This window comes from Mobula birostris, chromosome 11 (assembly GCF_030028105.1).
Source record: "Mobula birostris isolate sMobBir1 chromosome 11, sMobBir1.hap1, whole genome shotgun sequence".
Classification (NCBI taxonomy): Eukaryota; Metazoa; Chordata; class Chondrichthyes; order Myliobatiformes; family Myliobatidae; genus Mobula; species Mobula birostris.
The window spans coordinates 111,068,313-111,091,010 of record NC_092380.1 but is presented as its reverse complement, the minus strand read 5'-3'; the positions used below and the strand labels follow the sequence as shown (position 1 = coordinate 111,091,010).

Below are 22,698 nucleotides of genomic sequence, written 5' to 3'. Positions count from 1 at the left end.
CTAATCCCTCAACCTCTGCCTTAAATATACATAAGGACTTGGCCTCCACAATGGATTCCACAGATTCACCACTCGCTGACTAAGGAAATTCCTCCTCATCCCCATTCCAAAAGGATGCAATTCTATTCTGAGGCTGTGTCTTCTGGTATTAGACCCTCCCACCATAGGAAACATTCTCTCCACATCCACTCTATCGAAGCCTTTCACCATTTGAAAGGTTTCAATTAGGTCACTCCTCAATCTTGTGAATTCCAGTGAATACAGGCCCAGAGCTATCAAACATTCCTCATATAGTAATCCCTTCATTCCCAGAATCACTCTCGTGAACCCCCTATGAACCGTCTCCAATGTCAGCACATTGCATTTAGGGTACCATAAGACCGTAAGAGATAGGAGCAGAAGTGGGCCATTCGGCCCATCGAGTCTGCTCCGCCATTCAATCATGGACTGATCCAGTTCTTCCAGTCATCTCCACTCCCCTTCTTTCTCCCCATACTCTTTGATGCCCTGGCTAATCAAGAGCCTCGCTATTCTGCCTTAAATACACCCAATAACCTGGCCTCCACAACCACTTGTGGCAACAAATTCCAAAGATTTACCACCATCTGACTAAAGTAATTTCTCCGCATCTCAGTTCTAAATGGATGTCCTCTAATCCTGAAGTCGTGCCCTCTTGTCCTAGACTCCCCTACCATGGGAAATCACTTTGCCACATCTAATCTATTCAGGCCTTTTAACATTCGGAATGTTTCTATGAGATCCCCCCTCATTCTCCTAAACTCCAGGGAATACAGCCTAAGAGCTGCCAGACGTTCCTCATATGGTAACCTTTTCATTCCTGGAATCATTCTTGTGAATCTTCTCTGAACCCTCTAAACCCTCTCCAATGTCAATATATCCTTTCTAAAAATAAGGAGCCCAAAACTGCGCACAATAATCCAAGTGTGGTCTCATGAGTGTCTTATAGAGCCTCAACATAACACCCCTGCTCTTATATTCTACACCTCTAGAAATTAATGCCAACATTGCATTCACCTTCTTCACAACCGACTTAACCTGGAGGTTAACCTTTAAGGTATCCTGCACAAGGACTCCCAAGACCCTTTGCATCTCTGCATTTTGAATTCTCTCCTCATCTAAATAATCTGCCCATTTATTTCTTCCACCGAAGTGCATGACAATACATTTTCCAACATTGTATTTCATTTGCCACTCTTTTTCCATTCCCCTAAACTATCTAAGTCTCTCTGCAGGCTCTCTGCTTCCTCAACACTACCCGCTCCTCCACTTATCTTTGTATCATCAGCAAATGTAGCCACAAATCCATTAATGCCGTAGTCCAAATCATTGACATACATTGTAAAAAGCAGCAGTCCCGACACTGACCCCTGTGGAACCCCACTGGTAACTGGCAGCTAGCCAGAATAGGATCCCTTTATTCCCACTCTCTGTTTTCTGAGTAACTTCCCTGTAATTCCATAGGCCCTTATCTTGCTAAGCAGCCTCATGTGCGGCACCTTGTCAAAGGCCTTCTGAAAATCCAAGTACACCATGTCTACCGCATCTTCTTTGTCTACCCTACTTGTAATTCCTTCAAAGAATTGCGGTAGGTTTGTCAGGCAAGATTTTCCTCTCAGGAAACCATGTTGGCTTTGGGCTATCTTGTCATATGCCTCCAGGTACTCCGTAATCTCAGCTCTAACAATCGATTCCAACAACTTCCCAACCACTGATGTCAGGCTAACAGGTTTATAGTTTCCTTTCTGCTGCCTCGCACCCTTCTTAAATAGCGGAGTAACATTTGCAATTTTCCAGCCATCGGGTTCTATGCCAGGATCTATCGATCCTTGAAAAATCATCGTTAATGGCTCTGCAATCTCTCCAGCTACTTCCTTCAGAACCCGAGGGTGCATTCCATCAGGTCCAGGAGATTTATCCACCCTTAGACCATTAAGCTTCCTGAGCACCTTCTCAGTGTTAATTTTCACTACACAAACTTCACTTCTCTGACACTCTTGAATGTCTGGTATACCGCAGACGTCTTCCACTGTATGCCCTCTCTTTTGCTTTTACTTTGGCTCTGACTTCACTTGTCAGCCACGATAGTGTCCTTCTTCCCTTTGAAAATTTCTTCTTATTTGGAATATATCTGTCTTGTACTTCCCTCATTTTTTGTCCAAAATCCAACCATTGCTGCTCTGCTGTCCTTCCTGCAAATGTCCATTTCCAGTCAACTTCAGCCAATTCCCCTCTCATGCCAGTGTAATTTCCTTTATTCCACTGAAATATCAAAATATTGGATTTTATTTTTCCCTTTCAAATTTCAATGTGAATTCGATCATATTGTGACCACTGTTCCTTAAGGGTTCCTTAACCTTAAGCTCTCATATCACCTCCGGATCATTGCACAACACCCAATCCAGCACAGCTGATCCCCCAGTGGGCTCAACTACAAGCTGTTCTAAAATGCCATCCCTTAGACATTCTACAGATTCTCTCTCTTGAGGTCCAGTACTGACCTGGTTTTCCCAACCCACTTTCATGTTAAAATCCCTAACGATTATCATGACATTGCCTTTCTGACAAGCCTTTTCTATCTCCTGCTCCACATCCTGGCTGCTGTTTGGAAGCCTGTATACAACTGCCATTAGGGTCCTTTTACCCTTGTCATTTCTTAACTCAACCCATACAGATGCTATACTCTTCAATCTTATGTCATCTCTTTCCAATGACCGGAAGTGCATTGAGAGCGGTAAGTGTGAAGGAGTTGGGTGCTTACTGATCTGGTTAACAACGGATGGTGCAATCCGGGTCATATTACGATCGTGGAACGTGTTTGCAGACTGGATATTGAACTTTTTACTGTTGGACTTCGGCCACATTCCAGCGTGATACAACACTTGGCGGCACGGGAGGTCGTTCCTGCCTGTGGCCATCGAACGTGCGGCTCCTCCCGTGGAGGGTCAGACACCCTGAGCCAATAGACTGGTCCTGGACTTATTTTCCATCTGGCATAGTTTGTATTTTGCTGTTTGATTGTTGGGGGGTTTTTGTATTGCTATATTTACGCTCTATTCTTGGTTGGTGCGGCTGTAACAAAACCAAATTTCCCTCGGGATCAATAAAGTATATCTATCTATCTATCTAACAACACACATAAAAGTTGCTGGTGAACGCAGCAGGCCAGGCAGCATCTCTAGGAAGAGGTGCAGTCGACGTTTCAGGCCGAGACCCTTCGTCAGGACTATCTATCTTATACACAGAGACACACCACCCCCTCTGCCTACTAACCTATCTTTCCAATACACCGTATATCCTTGGATGTTCAGCTCCCAATGGCAGCCATCCTTTAGCCAAGTTTCAGAGATGGCCACAATGTCATATTTGCTAATCTGTAGCTGAATTTCAAGATCGTCCATTTTATTCCTTATGCTGTGTGCATTCAAATATAATACTTTCAGTCCAATATTTGTTACTTTCTGGTTTAACTGCACCATGCCTCTATTGCCCTGTAACTCATCCCACTGGCTGTGATTATGCCTCATCTCTGTTCTATCTTCTCTGTTGCACACTTTGATTTATTTCTGTTTTCCCCTTCCTCAGCCCCATCACCCCGGTTCCCAACCCCCTGCCAAATTACTATAATCCCTCCTTAACAGCTCTATTAAACCTGCCTGCTAGGATATTGGACCCCTTTGGGTTCAGGTGTAACCCGCCCTTTTGGTACAGGTCATACCTCCCCTAGAAGAGGCCCCAGTGATCCAGGAATCTGAAGCCCTGCCCCCTACACCAGCCTCTCAGCCACACATTAATATGCCTGATCATGCTAATCATGCGCTCGTTAGCATGTGGCTCAGGCAGCAATCCTGAGATTACTACCCTGGAGGTCCTGCTTTTCAGCTTCCTACCCAACTCCCTGAATTCTCTCTTCAGGACCTCCTCCCTTTTTTTTCATCTATGTCATTGGTACCAACGTGTACCAAGACTTCTGGCTGTTCACCCTCTTCCTTCAGAATACTCTGCACCCGATTCAAGACACCCTGTACCCTGACACCAGGGATGCAACACACCATGCAGGTATCTCTATAAACTGACAGAACCTCCTGTCTGTTCCCCTCACTATGGAATCCCCTGTGACTACCACATTCCTCATCTTCCTCTTTCTCCTCTCCCAAGGGTATAGCTCCCTGACAGAGCCACTGCAGTAGACAGGCTTCGGCAGAAAGTACTTGTTAAATCTATTTTCATAGAAAACATAGAAACATAGAAAATAGGTGCAGGAGTAGGCCATTCGGCCCTTCGAGCCTGCACCGCCATTCAGTACGATCATGGCTGATCATCCAACTCAGAACCCTGTACCAGCCTTCCCCCCATACCCCCGATCCCTTTAGCCACAAGGGCCATATCTAACTCCCTCTTAAATATAGCCAATGAACTGGCCTCAACTGTTTCCTGTGGCAGAGAATTCCACAGATCCACCACTCTCTGTGTGAAGAAGTTTTTCCTAATCTCGGTCCTAAAAGGCTTCCGCTTTATCCTCAAACTGTGACCCCTCATTCTGGACTTCTCCAACATCAGGAACAATCTTCCTGCATCTAGCCTGTCCAATCCCTATTTTCAATAAGATCCCCCCTCAATCTTCTAAATTCCAATGAGTATAAGCCTAGTCGATCCAGTCTTTTATCATATGAAAGTCCTGCCATTGTCTGAACCATTACCCCTTCTCTGTCACCTCCCCCTGCTTCACGACCTGCCCATCACCCTTACCTTCTGCCCTCTGCCCCACCTCCTTCCCTCTATTCCATGGTGCACAGTCCTCTTCTATCAGATTTCATCTTCTTCAACCCTTTGTCACTTCTGCCTATTCTCACATCTCTCACCGTTGCCATCCCTCCTCAAACCACCTACATTCACTCCCCACCCAGATTCATCTAACACCCCCAGCACCCCCTCCTTTCCCACCCTTTAGTTCTGACTTCTGCCCCCTTCCTTTCAAGTCCTGGGGTAGAGCCTCAGCCCAAAACTGAACACAGTATATGACCCCGATGGACTCACAGGTGAAGTGTCGCCTCACCTGGAAGGACTGTTTGTGGCCCTGAATGGTAGTGAGGGAGGGGGTGTAGGGGCAGGTGTTGCACTTGTTCCGCTTGCAAAGATGTACCAGGAGGGAGAGCAGTGGGAAGAGATGAATGGACAAGGGAGTCAAGTAGGGCGCAATCATATATTGTGTCAGGGGCTCCCAGTGTGGCTTCCCGTATATTGTGAGACCCGATGTAGATTGGGAGACTGCTTTGCCGAGCATCTACGCTCCATCTGCTAAAAGATGCAGGATCTCCCAGTGGCCACCCATTTTAATTCCACTTCCCATTCCCATTCCAAAATGTCAATCAATAGCCTCCCCCACTGTCGTGATGAGGCCATGCTCAGGTTGGAGGAACAACACCTTATATTCTTTCTGGGTAGCTTCCAACTTGATAGCATGAACATCGATTTCTCAAACTTCCGGTAATGCCCCCTCTCCCTTTTCACCATTCCCCATCTCCTTTTTCCCTCTCTCACCTCATCTCCTTGCCTACCCATCACCTCCCTCTGGTGCTCCTCCCACCTTTTCTTTCTTCCATGGCCTTCTGTCCACTCCTATCGGACTCCCCTTTCTCCAGTCCTGTATCTCTTTGCCCAATCAATGTCCCAGCTCTTTACTTCAACTCTCCCCGCTCCTGGTTTCACCTATCACCTTGTGTTTCTCCCTTCCCTCCCCCCACATTTTAAATTTACTCCTCATCTTTTTTTTTCTCCAGTCCTATCCAACGGTCTCAGCTCGAAACTTCGCCTGAACTTTTTTCCATAGATGCTGCCTGGCCTGCTGAGTTCCTCAGCATTTTGTGTGTGTTGTTGCCAACATTCTGTCTTAGGTTCCAAATCTCAGATATCAAATGAAAACCAAATTCCTTTTTAGTTAGAATCAGTGAGATTCATTAGAATAACCTTTAGTACTCCAATTTTTCTAACTCATTAGATTTAATATTATTCCCTATTTAAAAGTTTACAGACTAACATTTGCTTTTTTAATTGTCCCTAGTTAGTTAGGAAACTAATTGAATTCCAATTCTTATATATTATGGTTAACCTCAGTTTCAGTTGCAGGTCAGTATGTCTACAAATTCAAATTCAACACCAAAAAATACATATATAGCTTAAGCTCCTTTCATGACAATTCTCCAACATCACAACTTTTAAACAAAGTAAATCCCTTTCAGTAACTTATCAGTCTCTGCAAAAATAATCAGTTCTTCCAGGAAATCAAATTCAGATCCTTTGAATGAAAAATAACCTTTTACTGTACATCCAACTGTATTGAATCCTCTATATCATGAAACTTTTTGTTCCCACGCTGGTTCTTCAATCTTGGGTGTCTCACCATCTTGTGTCTTGTTTTGTAGGATGAAATAATTGGTCATCCATGAAAAGTCAATTTACAATACTTACACAATAAAATCTGAACAATTTCCTTGGTATGATATAGTAGAACTAATACCCGGTTACACGGGAGAGATCTTGGACACTTATCTCTGCCGATATTGTCTCGCTATAGCTGCTGCTTGTTATAGCTGTAGCTTCAATTATTGATATCCTCTCTGCCAGGGGTTACACCCTGAGGTTTTCAAGTCAGTAGGGTAGAGATATTCACTACTAATCCCACTTTTAACAGTTTATATCTTTAGTTTCTAATAGTTTGCTGCATTTCTCTTGCTTGTCTGCGCCTGTGCCAGCCACGTCTTGTCTCAGGGTTGTAAATGGTGACATGTACGCACTTTATAATAAGCTTACTTTGAACTTTGATCTAATAACAGGGGGGGTCAAAGCTATCCTTGAGCAGGATTGTAAGTGCTTTCAGGATTTTTTTATCTTCTGCCCAATGGGAAGGGGGCAGAAGAAAGAACGTGTGGGTGGGTGGGGTCTTTGATTATGCCGGCTGGTTTACTGAGGTAGCAGGAACTGTAGAGGGTGTCCATAGAGGCGAGATTGGTTTTCACGATGTGCTGAGCAGCTTCCACAACTCCCTAATGGTTATTGGCAGAGCCATACCGAGCCATGGGCCAAAGATTATCAGAGATCAGTTGCCATTGTATCAAAAAAGCTTTGAGCACATCCTTGAATCTTTTCCCTCTTCATGTGGTTCTCTGTCTTGTAACAGGGCAGAGTGTCTTTTTTTGGGAATTTAGCATTAATGGATATATTCTCTCAGATGATATTTATATAGCATGCATTCCACAAGTGGAAATATCTCAGCCGCTGGCATGACTGGAAACTGGTTACTGCTCCTTTCTTATCTGTAGTAGATAAGACAGTTATGCATAATTATAAACATTACAGCCGATCTTACTGAAACTGATAAACGTTGCTTCCAAACAAGGTTTCAGCCTTTACACAAAATCATTTGCAGCTTTTTCAGTAATATTAAACTGAAATATACTGCTTACTTAGCATTTTCCTTGTTGAATCCAAATAACACAATCTCACCAATGTGTCACCCTTTCTCACCCGAAATACACTCTCATAATACGAAGTTATTAATGATGACTACAACATTGCAATGTGATTTGCCTGTTATGTGCTATGCTGTTATACTAAAGATAGATTAAAGATCAGCTTGCCTGCCATATGTGCATTGAAACAGCAGTGAAATGTGTGGTTTGCGGCAAATCAAATCAAAGAGGATCGTACTGGGGGTGGCCCACACATAATGGACACAAGATTCAGCATGTCATCTAAAACTTTGATAAAATTCTATGGATGCACGGGCAGAGTATTCTGACTGGTTGCAACACAGGCTGGTATGGAGACACCAATGTCCAAGAACAGAAAAGCCTACAAAAGGTAATGGATACAGCCCAGTCTATCATGGGTAAAGCCCTCCCCACCATTGAGCTCACCTGCAAAGAGCACTGTCACACGAAAGCAACAACCATCATCAAGCAGCACCACCATCAAAGTCATGCTCTCCTCTCGCTGCCAATGGGCAGGAGGTACAATAGTCCTAGGCCCTACATCACCAGGTTCAGCAACAGTTATTACCCTTCAACCACCGGCTCCTGAACCAGTGTGGATAACTTTGTTCTCCTCAGTGCTGAACTGATCTCTGAGCACAAACTATGGACTAATTTACAAGGAGTCTACAACAATAATATGTATGTATATATTTGCTTGTTTGTATCTTACACATTGATTGTATGTCAATCTTTGTTAGGGATTAGTTTTTCATTGATTCTATTGTATTTTTCTGTTCCACTGCAAATGCCAGCAAGAAAATGAATCTCAGGGTACCATATGATGACATACATGTACTTTGATAATAAATTTATGTTGGCCTTTGAAGAAGATAAAAAGGTTTAATGACCTTAGATTTATATAGCACATTTCACAGATAACCCAGTTAACAGACAATTAAGTGATTTTAAAATGTGTGTGATATTCCAGTCATCTGTCACCGGAACATATCAAGTTTCTCTCGTCAACACTGAGATAAAGGTCTGTATTCTTGATGTAACACACACAAGGTGCAGGCCAAGCAGTATCTATGGAAAAGAGTAAACACTTGACATTTCGAGCTTGTGTTGTTTTGGATTTCCATTATCTGCAGATTTCCATGTGTTTGTGTATTCTTAATGTTTTTGGTTGTTGGACAAATATTGGCCAAGAGGGACAATGTTAGTCTCCAAAAGAAAGTGAACAGTTGACAGAGACTCAATAACATCTGATATAATGAAACAGAAGATGGCGGCGCGACACAGCGCACAGTGGCCACTCCGGAATGAATATCTGTTATTTGTTAAGTAGGGTGCCGTGCACATCCTGATTTGATGGAGATGGACGTGAGAAGCACGGAGGAACATCTGGTGAAACTTCTGAAATGCCTGTTTCGCTGCCGCTGCTACTGTGCGATCGAGAATTTCCAGAGAGGAAGGCCCCAAATCCTCGGCTTTGCCTGCTGCTTGGCGGCTGGGGCCGGGGTCAAAGCGCTCGGCAGAGATGGTGCTCGGTGCTCGGTGTCGGAGGGCTGGTCGGAGGCTTGAAGTTTTCGGACGGACTTAGAGTCGGCTGTGGTCGGTTGCTTCCAATGGTGCTGCATCGGCAAGTTTGTGGCACTGGAAGTTCATGGCAGGAAGAGTTTTTCTTCCTTCTACCATCTGCGTGAGATGATGGGGCTATCGGGACTTTGAGACTTTTTTTTTACCATGGCTATAGTCTACTCTTTATCAAATTACAGTATTGCTTTACGCTGTTGTAACTATATGTTATAATTATGTGGTTTTTGTCAGTTTTAGACTTGTTCTGTCTTGTGTTTCTGTGATATCATACTGGAGGAACATTGTATCATTTCTTAATGCATGCATTACTAAATGACAATAAACGAGGACTGAGTGTCCTCATAATCTAATCTAATCAGATATAAAAGGCAGCCTTAGCCCCTCAGTGCTACTGCAGCAGCAGAGTGTGCCTACTGCCCCTGCTGTATCAGTGCTGGAAAGGCTAGTTGACTGAGTTTGCAACACCCTGCAGCCTTTTCTGATCCTGTGCAGAGGCCCTACCATACCAGGTAGCAATGCAATCAGTTAGAACGCTCTCCACGGAGCAACTATAAAAGTTTGTTTTCACAATAACGCTCCGATACCCGTACATGTGAGAGATGAGGCCAAATGTGAGAAAGGGCTTTTCATGTTTTGAGCTGAATTTCCAAATAAATCCAGGTTTCCCATAGGAAGCATTGAAGCATCACCACTGTACAAGTGGGTCAATATCAAACAAGCAAGAATCTCAAAGAAATGTAAAACTCAAGAATTAAAATAATCATTCCCAGAACGTCCCTCAGCGCTAAGTGGGTCAACAATACAAAAAGAATAGCAGAGGGAAGAGTCGGAGACAAATAATGCTGCTTAGCCCCCGTCTTAAAATATCCTATGTGTGCCATTCGAATGCCCTGCCATGTCAGTCACCGTGAAATTGGGAATGTTTTAAATCCAGTCCTCTGTTGGTGTTGCAGCTAGCTTCAAATTTAATTTGTTCTTTATATTGTGTTACCCTAACCCATGCATGTGGCAAGAAACGTGACCAGAGGAAATCTAGATGAGAATGTGATAAGCTGGATCAGCAAATTTGTAGGTGATACCAAGATCGGTAGTATAGTAGACAGCAAGGAAGACCAACAAAGCTTGAAACAGAATCCAGACCAGCTGGAAAAATGGGTTGAAAAATGGCAGGTGGAAGTTAATGCAGTGTGAGGTGTTGCACTTTGGGAGGATAAACCAGGGTAGGTATTACACAATAAACGGTAGGGCATTGCAGAGTGTGGTAGAACAAAGATCGATAATTCTTCGAAGGTGACGTCACCGAGGGAGGGCAGAGGAGAATTACCAGGATGTTGCCTGGATTGGTGAGCGTGCCTTATGAGAATAGGTTGAGTGAACTTCATTTATTCTCCTTGGAGAGACGGAAGATTAGAGGTGTATAAGATGATGACAGCCATTGATCATGTGGATAACCAGAGGCTTTTTCCCAGGGCTGAAATGGCTAACACGAGGGGGCATAGTTTTAAGGTGCTTTGGAGTAGGTACAAGGGAGATGTCAGAGGTAAGCTTTTCACACAGAGAGTGGTGGGTACATGGAATTCACTGCCAGAGATGGTAGTAGAGGCAGATACAATAGGGTCTTTTAAAAGACTCTTAGATAGGTACATGGAGTTCAGAAAATGGAGGTCTATGCAGTAGGAAAATTCTAGGCAGTTTCATGGTTGGCACAACATTGTGGGCTGAAGGGCCTGTAACGTGCTGTAGATTTCTATGTTCTATATTCTACTCTGTCTATGACCAGAAGAAACTGCAAAGAGTTGTAGACACAGCTCAGCGGATCCCTTTCACAGGTAGATAGGGTCATAAAGAAAGCTTTTGGCACATTGGCCTTCATAAATCAAAGTACTGAGTACAGTATTTGGCAGGTTATGTCGAAGTTGTATAAGATGTTGGGGAGGCCTAATTTGGAGTAACGTGCCCAATTTTGGTCACCTGTAGGAAAGATATTAATAAGATTGAAAGAGTGCAAAGAAAATTTTTGAGTATATTGCCAGGACTTGAGAACCTGAGTTATAGGGAAATGTTGAACAGTTTTGGACTTTATTCCCTGGAGCATAGGAGAATAAGGGGAGATTTGATAGAGGTATAGAAAATTATGAGGGGTATAGATAGAGTAAATACAAGCAGGATTTTTCTACTGAGTCTGGTTGAGACTAGAACTAGAGGACATGGGTTGAGGGTTAAAGGTGAAGTGAAAGGGGGACTTCTTCACTCAGAGGATAGTGAGAGTGTGGAGCAAGCTACCATTAGAAGTTGTGACTGTGAGTTTGATTTCAACACTACAGAGGAATTTGGATAGGTACATGGATGGGAGGGGTGCAGGTCGATGGGAATACACGGATCAATAGTTTGACATGGACTAGATGGGGGATTTGAAGGGCCTGTTCTGTTCTGTCGTGTTCTGAGCCTACACAGAATTGTGGATACTGCTTAGCACATCTTGAATCCAGCCTTCCCTCCACAGACTCTTTCTACATCCCTCACTGCCTTTGTAAAGCAGACAGCATAATCGAGGGTGCCACCCGTCCCAGATATTCTCCCTACTCCCCTCTTCCATCAGACAGAAGACACAAAAGTCTGAGGCACATACCATCAGGCTCAAGGGTAGCTTCTACCTTGTTGTTATATGACTATTAAATAGTTACCTTGGACCTTGACCTCACAGTCTACCTTGTTGAGATCTTGTACCTTATTGTATAACTGCACTGGAGTTTCTATGTAGCTGCTACACATTATTCTGCATTCTGTTATTGTTTTAACTTGTTCTATCCCAGTGCGTTGTGTAATGATCTGATCTGTATGAACAGTAGGCAAGATAAGTTTTTCACTGTATCTCAGTACATGTGACAACAATAATCCAATTCCAATTCCTAATTGGATGAAAATGAACGCTGCATGCTATAGATTTGATATCTAAAATATCACAATCTGTGTCAGTTGAATGTATGGCATAATATTAATCCAGCAGTGGAACCCCAGAAATTTACATCTTCACAGGAATTTTACTCTGGCTAATTATGTTATTGGAACTCTTCCCATTTACACAACTCCCACTTTTCTCAGTAATGCTCACTCCCATCCTCAACTGCCCAGAACCAGGATGACCTGATGAGTTTCTCCAATGTTTTGTGTGTTCTGCTCTGGGTTTCCAGGTCAGCAGAATCTCTTGTGTTCAGGATGATTCCTGGTGTCCTCACCATCCCTCTCATCTCATCCCTATTCACAACAGTTTAGCAATGCTACAATTATCAGTCCTGAAGAAGGATCCTGGCCTGAATTGTTGACTATCTATTCATTTCCATAGATGCTGCCTGACCTACTGAGTTTCTCCAGCCTTTTGTGTGTGTTGCTCTGGATTTCCAGCAATTGTAGAATCTCTTGTGTTCGTGATTTACTACAATTATTTTGATCACTTTGCACTGGAATGGACTTTGTGCTTTTTTCCTGTTCTAATTGTGTTGTTGCTTATAAAAATATGCATAATTTAGATTTTTCTATTTAATGCTGCTTATTTGTTCCTTCTGCCAACTCTACCCAACACTCTAACAGACATTTACAGGATGCATCATTGAGAGTATCCTGACTGGTTGCATCATGGTCTGGTACAGCAATTCGAATGTGCACACATGCAGAAGCTGCAGAACGGTGCACTCAGCCCAATACTTCACGGGCACGTCCTCCCACCGTCAGTACAATCTACAGGATGGCAGCATCCATCATCAAAGATTCCTACTATCTGTGCCATGCCATTTTCTTGCAACTACCTTTGGACAGGAGGTACAGAAGCGTGAAGTCCACAACACTAGGCTCAAGAAAAGCAGCTTCCCTTCAACCACTTGGTTCTTGAACGAACCAGCAAAACCACAATTACTACCAGAGTACAGCTGTGCTATGCACTGCAGTGGACTTTGTTTCTTCTCTTGTTTTAGTTGTGTTCTTTCTTGTAAAAATTGTGTATAATTTATATTGCTTTATGTGTTTCTTGCGGATGTTGAGTATCTGATGCTCTGTGCCTGTGATGTTGCTGCAAGTCAGTTTTTCATTGCACCTGTGAACACAAGAACAGAAAATCCTACAAAAGGTCCTGAATTCAGCCTGGTACATCATGGGTAAAGCCCTCCCCATCACTGAGCATATGCACATGGAAAACTGTTGTAGGAAAGCAGCATCCATCATCAAAGATCCTCACCATCCAGGCAATGTTCATTTCTCTCTGAGCAGGTACAAGAGCATCTGGACTCGAACCACCAGGTTCAAGAACAGCTACTACCCCTCGGCTATCAGGATCTTAAATAACAGGGGATAACTACACTCATTTGTCCATGCACTGAGATGCTCCCACAACCAATAATCTCACTTTAAGGACTCTTTTCAAGTTCTTATTATTTATTGCTATTTATTTGTATTTGCATTTGCACAGTTTGTTGCCTACTGCGATGTACTTGATCTTTCATTGATCCTGGTATAGTTATATTTCTATAGGTTTGCTGAGTATGTCTGGAGGAAAATGAGCCGCACGGTTGTATGTGGTGTCATATATGTACTCGGATAATAAAATTTACCTTGGACTTACTTTGGATATGTACTTGTGCAGATGACAATAACTCAACCTGACCCAACTTGATCCACCTCCACACGTAGCAGGATATCCTCCGAAACTTCCAACATTTCCACTGTGATGCTGTCATCAGACATTTTTCCCTTCCTCGTCTCTCCCTTCCAGTTTAACATACTGGGGTCGATCTCCAGAATGACTCCCTTGTTCACTCTCTATCTCGGCCAACATTAAAGGTGCCACAGTAGTGCAGCAGTGAGCGCGACGATATTACAGCTCGAGGCGTAGGAGTTTAATTCTGGAGTCCTCCGTAAGCAAGTTTGTAAATTCCATACACGTGCATGTGGGTTTTCTCCAGGTGCTCTAATTTCCTCCTACAGTGCAAAGACTTACCGGTTAGTAGGTTCATTGGTCATTGTAAAATGCCCCATGATTAGGCTGGGGTTAACTTGGTGGATGCCGGGGCAGGCAGGGCCGATTCCGCACTGTATCTCTAAATTAAAAAAATAATTAAGTCTGTTTCTCACAACACCTCACAGCATCATTCCCAAATGTCTTCTTTACTACCCTACCATGGTCAGCCTTTTCTACACTCTTTCCAGTTTACTAATATCTTTGAGCAGGACAAAACAAATTTACATAATACTCCAAGTATTGTGCAATACAAGATAATGCCAGTGACAAACGCAACCTACTGTGATGTCCTCTAGACAGTTCACAAAACTACATCATTTATTTCTTTTATTTCATCTTCTTTCAAATAAGATTCTATTACTAAGCTGCATGCGACTGGAACCAGTGATTCATATTTTGATGGTGCGTTTCTGAACCGATTGAGCAATCTGGTGCTTTGTTGTCTCCGAGGGAGTTTGGTGAGGTTAGATGCAGAACGTGCGGGCTGGCGGACTGGAAGCCTGCAGTTGCGATGCGAACCCATGATCGCCTCCATTTCTTCTCTCTGATTGAGGTGCTGAGGGTGCAAGCCCATGATTGACACAATTGCTTCTCTCTGATTGAGGTGTAGAGCAAGATTAATGTCGACAGGGGTGAGAGCAGAGTGCAGATAGATTTTTAGCACCATTTGTTTGTGTTTGACTGGTCTTCCTCTTCCTCCCACTAGTTGCTGTTGGGGGAAAGTGCAGGAGTCTTGGCTTCCATGTTACAAGGATTGATTGGCGAGGGTCATGGCTGTGGACTAGGTCTGAGGAAAGTTGAGGTTCATGTGGCGTGTATTTATGGATTCTGGTTACACTTTTATTTTGCTGTTTTTGAGCAGTTTGGTTTGGGCACTTTGGTGCGGACTGAGGTGCTTCGGCGAAGACTGAATCTGCAGTTTGCTGTTGGCTAGAGGCAGGGCGCAGAACTGAACTAAACTGGATATTCCTTGACTCATGGTATGATATTTGATATACTATGTGTTGTTTGCTCATTTTTTGCTGTTTGTGCACTCTGTACATTTTTCATGTGTTGGGTGTTTGAGGTTTTCTTTGAATGGGTTCCATGGTGTTTCTTTATTTCATGACTGTCTGCAGGAGGACGAATCGCAGAGTTGCATTCTGTATACATACCTATATAATAAATATACTTCGAATCTTTGTATCTTTGAACCTTTGAAGTGTGGCCTCACCAATGACCAATAAAACCACTATATGCATTCTTTTTTTCAGAATGTCAGGAAACGTAGAGGAGGCTTGACCCCAAACCAGAGCCACATACATGATTCAGCAATGAATGATATCTAATAATAAACCGCAAAATAACAAGCCATGAGGGGCCACAAGAGGGAACAGATACAGAATACAGCGACATAACAAGGTAATTGAAGGCTAGGAGAGACTGGTTGAGGCTGGCTGGTTCAATGAGTGAACAAGGACTGTGGATGAGAGGTGGGTTTAAATAGGCTGCAGGTGATAGGTTGGAAATGAGTGTCCAGTGGTTCCTGCTAGCTGGGTGGAGGCTGTGGAGGCTTGAGACAGAAGAGTCAGATTTTTTATTTCATGAATTTAAAAAAGTAAAAGAAACCTGCTCAAATAAATATCTGTGGAAAGAGTGACTGATATTTTTATTTATATTTGAATTTTATTTTGTGTACAGCACAGAACAGGCCTTTCCTGCCCATCAAGCTGCACCACTCAGCAACCCACTGATTTAACCCTCACCTAGTCACGGGACAATTCACAGTGAACAATTAACCTACTGACCGGTACATCTTTGGAACGTGGCAGGAAACTGGAACACCCGAAGGAAACCTGCATGGTCATGGAGAAAATTCCCGGAACTGAATTCCAAACTCCAGTGCCCCAAGCTGTAATTGCATCCCGTTAACCACTATGCCACCGTAACGCCCTCACATAGCTGCGCAGATTATTTTATAGTTGGTGAATTTTCTCTTGTCTTTCTGCAAGTACAAACATTTGTACATATAAACATCTCAGTTGGCCTTAATTAGATTACATTTTTGTTTGCTTTTATTGCTCTACTTTTCAAATGATATTTTAAATGATTTAGTTATGATTATGACTCAGAATGACTAAAATAATATTTCCATTTGCAAAATCAACAAATTAATCAGCTGGGTTTTGTAAAAACATGGCAGGGCTGAGCGCTTGGCAACACGCCTTTGATATGGTGGACTCTCAGGCTCAATTGGGTATTATTCCTGAAATGAAAATTGAAAGGAAAAGCAGATGCCAGAAATTACATGCTCTCTTCCTACTGTTGCCATCAAGAAGAAGGTTTAAGAGCCTCAGGACTCACACCACCGGTTTCAGGAGCAGTTGCTACCCCTCAACCATCAGGCTCTTGATCCAGAGAGATAACGTCACTTAACTTCACTTGTCCCTTCAATGAAATGTTCCCACAACCAATAGACACACTTTCAAGAACTTTTCATTTCATGTTCTTGATATTTATTGCTTATTTATTATTATTAATTGATTTATTATTATTGCTTCATCTTTTTGCATTTTCATAGTTTGTTGTCTTCTTCCTTCTAGTTGAACACCTTAGTTGGGAAGTCTTACATTGATTAAGTTATGGTTATTATTCTATAGATAATTGGGTATGCCTACAAGAAAATGAATCTCAGGGTTGTATATGGTCACGTATATGTACATTGCTAATAAAATTTACTTTGAACTTTGAGGTGGTTACAGAAAATGCTGGAAAGACTCTGCAGGATAGGCAGAATCTGTGAAGGGAGTAACAAGGGTTTACAGTTCAGACTTGATGGAGAGACTTTGAGATAAATTGTTATCTCTGTTGTACAGAATATAGAACATTACAACACAGTACAAGTCAATTCTTGAAGAAATACAGCCAGACTGCTCACTAGGGGGCTTGATTATGAGACAAAAGCTCAAATATTTTGGACACATCATGAGTAGACAGGATTCCTTGGAGAAGACTCCCGTGTTTGGTAAAACAGAAGGTAAAAGAAGGAAAGGACGACAGAGGCTACGATGGATGGATAATATTACTCAGACAATGTGTATGACCTTGGGCGATCTTAGAGCGGCAGTTTCCAACAAGAAGGCTTGGTGTGCAGAAGTCCGTGAGGCCACGAAGAGTCAGACTCGACTTAACGACTGAACAATAACAAACAGGTCGTTCAGCCCACAATGTTCTGCCGACCTTTTAACCTACTCCAAGATTAACCTAACCCTGCCCTTCCACATAGCTCTCCAATTTTCTATCATTCATGCGCCTAACTAAGAGTCTCTTGGATGTCCTTAATGTCTCTGCCTCTACCACCACTATGTTCTATATACCTACTGCTCTGTTAAAAAAAAACTACCTCCTACACTTTCCTCCAAATACTTTAAAGTTATCATCATCAACATTTTGTGCAATGTCGTATGATGTAGGTAATCATGGTCTTTACCATGATTGTTCTTTGCAGTTTTGCTATTGCCTTCTTCTGAGCAGTGTCATGCAAGACGGGTGACCTTAGCCATTATCAATACTCTTCAGAGATTGTCTGCCTGGCATCAGCGGTCACATAACCAGGACTTGTGATATGCACCAGCTGCTCATACGACCATCTACCCCCGGCTCCCATGGCTTCATATGACCCTGATTCAGGGTGGGGTGGGTGGGGTGCTAAGCAGGTGCTACACCTTGCACAAGGTTAACCTGCAGGCTAGTGGAGGGAAGGAGCATCTTACACCTCTTTTGGTAGAGATATATCTCCACCCTGCCACCAACTTACAGATTTTGCCCTCTTATTAGTTATTTCTGTTCTGGAAGAAAGTCTCTGACTGTCCACTCTATCTATACCTCTTGTCATCTTGTAAACCTTTGTCAAGTCACCTCTCATCCTCCTTTGCTCCAAAGAGAAAAGCCCAAGCTTGCACAACCTGTTTTCATAAGACATGCTCATTAACTAGGCAAAATTCTGGTAAACCTCCTCCGCAGCCTCCTTAAAGCTTCCATCTCTTTCCTGTAATGGGGTGACCAGAACTGAACACCGCACTCCAAGTGGTGGATGCTTGGAATGCGAATTTCATTTAACACAGATGGGTGGGTCTTTCAGCTGCACTGTCAGGGGTGGTAATGGAAGCACATGGTGACATTTAACAGGCACTTGGCAGACATATGAACAAGCAGGGAATGGGTGGGGTATGGATTATGTTCTGGAAGAAGGGGTTAGTTTAACTTCAGCATCATGGTTGGCACAGTCATCATGGGCTGAAGGATCTGTTCCCGTCTTTCCATGTTTGTCGTAACTAGGTTTCTCATACAGTACTGTGCAAATGTCTTAGGCACATGTAATTTTATGTATTACACCGTCCTACTGCCATTGCAAAAAATACCCCCGCCATTCCCAACATCTTTTGCTCCCGTTGGATTTACAAACTTGCTCTCCACTTCGCATTGACAAATACAGCACTGGGCAAAGTCTTAGGCACCCTAGCTATATATATATATGTGTGGGTGTGTCTAAACATTTTGCATGGCACTCTACTTGCAAACATTATTTTTTTTGAAACAGAGACATAGTTCTGGAACATCCCAGAAGTAGAAACATCCTCCCCACCTCCATGTTCTCATGTTCCCTCAGCATCGAAGATGTATCCATCAAGACACCTCCTCACTTATGTTCTTATGACCTTGCTCCCATCATTCAGTACTGTCCCAATGTCTTAGGCACTTGATCATGTTATGGTCACTTGTCCCGAAGGGCTCATTTACCTTAGGCTCTCGAATCAATTCTGGTTCATTGCACAACACCCATTGTGTTCTTTGGGAACCCCCTGCTCTAAACATTTCCTATCAATATACCTGTCGAAAGGTGTTTGAAATATAATACTTGCTCCTTCCACTCCATTTCCTCTGACAGCTTGTTTCGTATAGTAGTAAGGCTGTTTACACCTCCACCCACTAATCCATCCTTCCACAGTCCCCACCACCACTACTTCATCATTTCCTGTCAGTCACTTTATGTACAGACACCCCTGTGCATAACATCATTTTACACACATACAACCAATCTATGTATATAAGCTATCTTATTTTTATTTTTTTTATTAATTTGTTCTTTATTGTGATTTATTCGAGCTGCATTGGATCCAGAGTAACAATTATTTTGTTCTCCTTTACACTTGTGTACTGGAAATGACATTAAACAATCTTGAATCTTGAACCACCCACGGTGTGAAAAAGTTGTCCCCCAGGTCTCTTGTAAAACCTATCCCCTCTCATTTTAAATCTATCCTCTCTTGTTTCAGAGTCCCCTACCCTGGGGAAAAACAATGTCTATCCACCTTATCCACACCACTCATATTTTGTAATCCTCTTTAAATCACTCCCCAGCCTCCTGCACTCTAGGGGGATAAAATCCTACCCACATGTCAATAAATGAAAGGAATTTTGGAAAGTGACTACCATGTAGTGTGACTCCACATGTGTGGTGTCACAGTAATGTAGCAGTTAGTGCAATGCTATCATAGCTCAGGGCGTCAGGGTTTGGGTTTCAATCTCAGCCTCCTCTGTAGGTCCTCCATGTTCTGTTCCTGTTGTGCCTGAGATAACACTCCCAATTTGTGGCTGACCAATCCCTCTCCGCTGCACATGGGCACACACCATTTTAATCACGCCAGTCTCAGGAACATCCACCCTTCATACCTAAAGTGTTGGAGGAACTCAGCAGGTCAGGCAGCACCTACGGACAGAAATAAACATCACTGTTTCAGGCTGAGGCCCTTCACCAGGACTGGAAAAGTTACCCTCTCACCCCTTCTCTTCTCACCTGCCCATGACTTCTCTCTGGTTCCCCTCCTCCTTTGCTTTCTTCCATGGTCCACTGTCCTTTCCAATCAGATTCTTTCTTCAGTCCCTCACCTCTTCTACCTATCACTTCCTACGTCATTAGCTCACTACCCCACCCACTCAGCTTACCCCTCACCTGGTCTCACCTATCACCTGCTGGATAGTACGCCTCCCTAACCCCCATCTTCTTATTCTGGCTTCTGCCCCCTTCCCTTTCCAGTCCTGATGAAGGGTCTCAGCCAAAAATGTTGACCGTTTATTTCCCTCCATAGATGCTTTCAGACTGACTGAGTTGCTCCAGCATCTTGTGTGTGCTGCTCAAGATTTCCATCATCTCTTGTGCAGAATCCTTTGTGTTCATACCTCGTGGTTAACACAGCCTGCCCTGCTCTTACACAACACCCCGTGAGACAATCACAGAGCTGAGCCAATAACTAACACACACACACACACACACACACACACACACACACACCACACACACCACCCACCACACAGACAGACACACACACCACACACACCACCCACCACACAGACAGACACACACACCACATGCACACACTCACACTCACACACAGACAGGCACACACATACACACACTCACACACACACACACACTCTCATTATAAATGTGGAATGCTTGTAATGAAGAGAGAGTTTTTGAAAATCTCTAAAGCAGACTGCATTGCATCAATTACAATGAGGTTACAAACACACTTACTTTGTATTCATTATGACTGGTTTCTTTGGGATTCTGGTACGCACATGTGTTGCCAAATACAATGAACACAACAGCAAACAACCTGTCAAGACTTGTCACCGCAAAGCAACAGAACAGATGGGGGAGATGTTAGAAACTCAATCCTACAAAAAATAATGCACTGATATAATGCCTTTTCAAACAAGTAAGATTGTGTGCAGTTCCGGTCACCCTATTATAGGAAGGATGTGGAAGCTGCAGAGAGGGTGCAGAGATGTCCCACACACACACCACTCACGGTGTAAGAAACCTGCCTCTAGCATCCCCCCTGTGCTTTCTCCAAATGCCTCAAAATTATGCCCCCTTGTATTAGCCATTTATGCCAGAGAAAGGAACTCCAGATGTCCACCTTTATCATCTTGTATGCCTTTATCAATTCACCTCTATTCCTCTTTCTCTCCATAGAGAAAATCCCTAGCTCATTCAATCTATCTGCATAAAGCATGCTCTCTAGTCCAGACAGCATTCTGGTAAATCTCCTCTGCATTCTCTCTGAAATTTCCACATGCTTCTGATAATGTGGCGACCAGAACTGAACAGAGTACTCCAAGTGTGGTCAACAGGATCCCAAGTTCAAGTTCAAGTTTATTGTCATTCAACCGTACACACTTATACTGGCAAAGGAAACGATGATCAAGGTGCACAACGTAGTACATATAACTCACACCCAGCACATAAAGTAATATTAGCACCATAAATTAACAAATAATACAATATATTTGATAGAGCTGCAAGGCTCTTCAGCTCAGTCCCTGACTAACAAAGGTTAACACACTGTCTTAACCAAACTATCAACTTGCGCGGTAACTTCCTATAATGAGGTGACCAGAACTGAATGCATAATCCTGGGGGGAGGGGGGCTTGATGAGAATCTGGGGGGTTTAATGAGAGTGTGGAGAGAATCAAAAAATATTGGATTAATGTGGGATGTTTAGGGTGTATGCGGTGTCCAGGGAGGAGTAGCACCTCTGATGAAAGGGCTTGTTATGTCCATTCTGGGGCAGCTCGCTCACCTTTGGTCCCCACTGGACACTCAGCTCTCACATGTGGCTCCAAGCAGCTGCTTGTATGTAACAATGGCCATACCCTGGTACACCACTTCAACAAGGCGGCTAAACCAGGTGAGGATAGTTGGCCAGCATCTGAAGACTTTGTGTGTCAATGCAAGGAACATTAAAGAGCACCTGAAGGCTTTGTGTGTCAATGCAAGGATCATTCGTAACAAGGTGGATGAATGGAAAGTGCAGATTGTTATTAATGATTATGATATAGTTGGGATCACAGAGACATGGCTCCAGGGTGACCAAGGATGGGAGCTCAACGTTCAGAGATATTCAATATTCAGGAGGGATAGACATGAAAGAAAAGGAGGTGGGGTGGCGTTGCTGGTTAAAGATGAGATTAACGCAATAGAAAGGAAGGACATAAGCCGGGAAGATGTGGAATCGATATGGGTAGAGCTGCATAACACTAAGGGGCAGAAAACACTGGTGGGAGTTGTGTACAGGCCACCTAACAGTAGTAGTGAGGTCGGAGATGGTATTAAACAGGAAATTAGAAATGTGTGCAATAAAGGAACAGCAGTTATAATGGGTGACTTCAATCTACATGTAGATTGGGTGAACCAAATTGGTAAAGGTGCTGAGGAAGAGGATTTCTTGGAATGTATGCGGGATGGTTTTTTGAACCAACATGTCAAGGAACCAACTAGAGAGCAGACTATTCTAGACTGGGTTTTGAGCAATGAGGAAGGGTTAATTAGCAATCTTGTCGTGAGAGGCCCCTTGGGTAAGAGTGACCATAATATGGTGGAATTCTTCACTAAGATGGAGAGTGACATAGTTAATTCAGAAACAAAGGTTCTGAACTTAAAGAGGGGTAACTTTGAAGGTATGAGACGTGAATTAGCTAAGATAGACTGGCAAATGACACTTAAAGGATTGACGGTGGATATGCAATGGCAAGCGTTTGAAGATTGCATGGAT

The 22,698-nt window shown here is 43.2% G+C and overlaps 1 protein-coding gene across 1 annotated transcript in view; it reads right to left on the bottom strand.

Annotated features, from left to right (window-relative positions):
* The window catches only part of LOC140205308 (spondin-1-like), a 346,180-nt gene that overhangs the window by 138,255 nt on the left and 185,227 nt on the right, over positions 1-22,698 (bottom strand). The gene's annotated exons all lie outside the window — the stretch shown is intronic.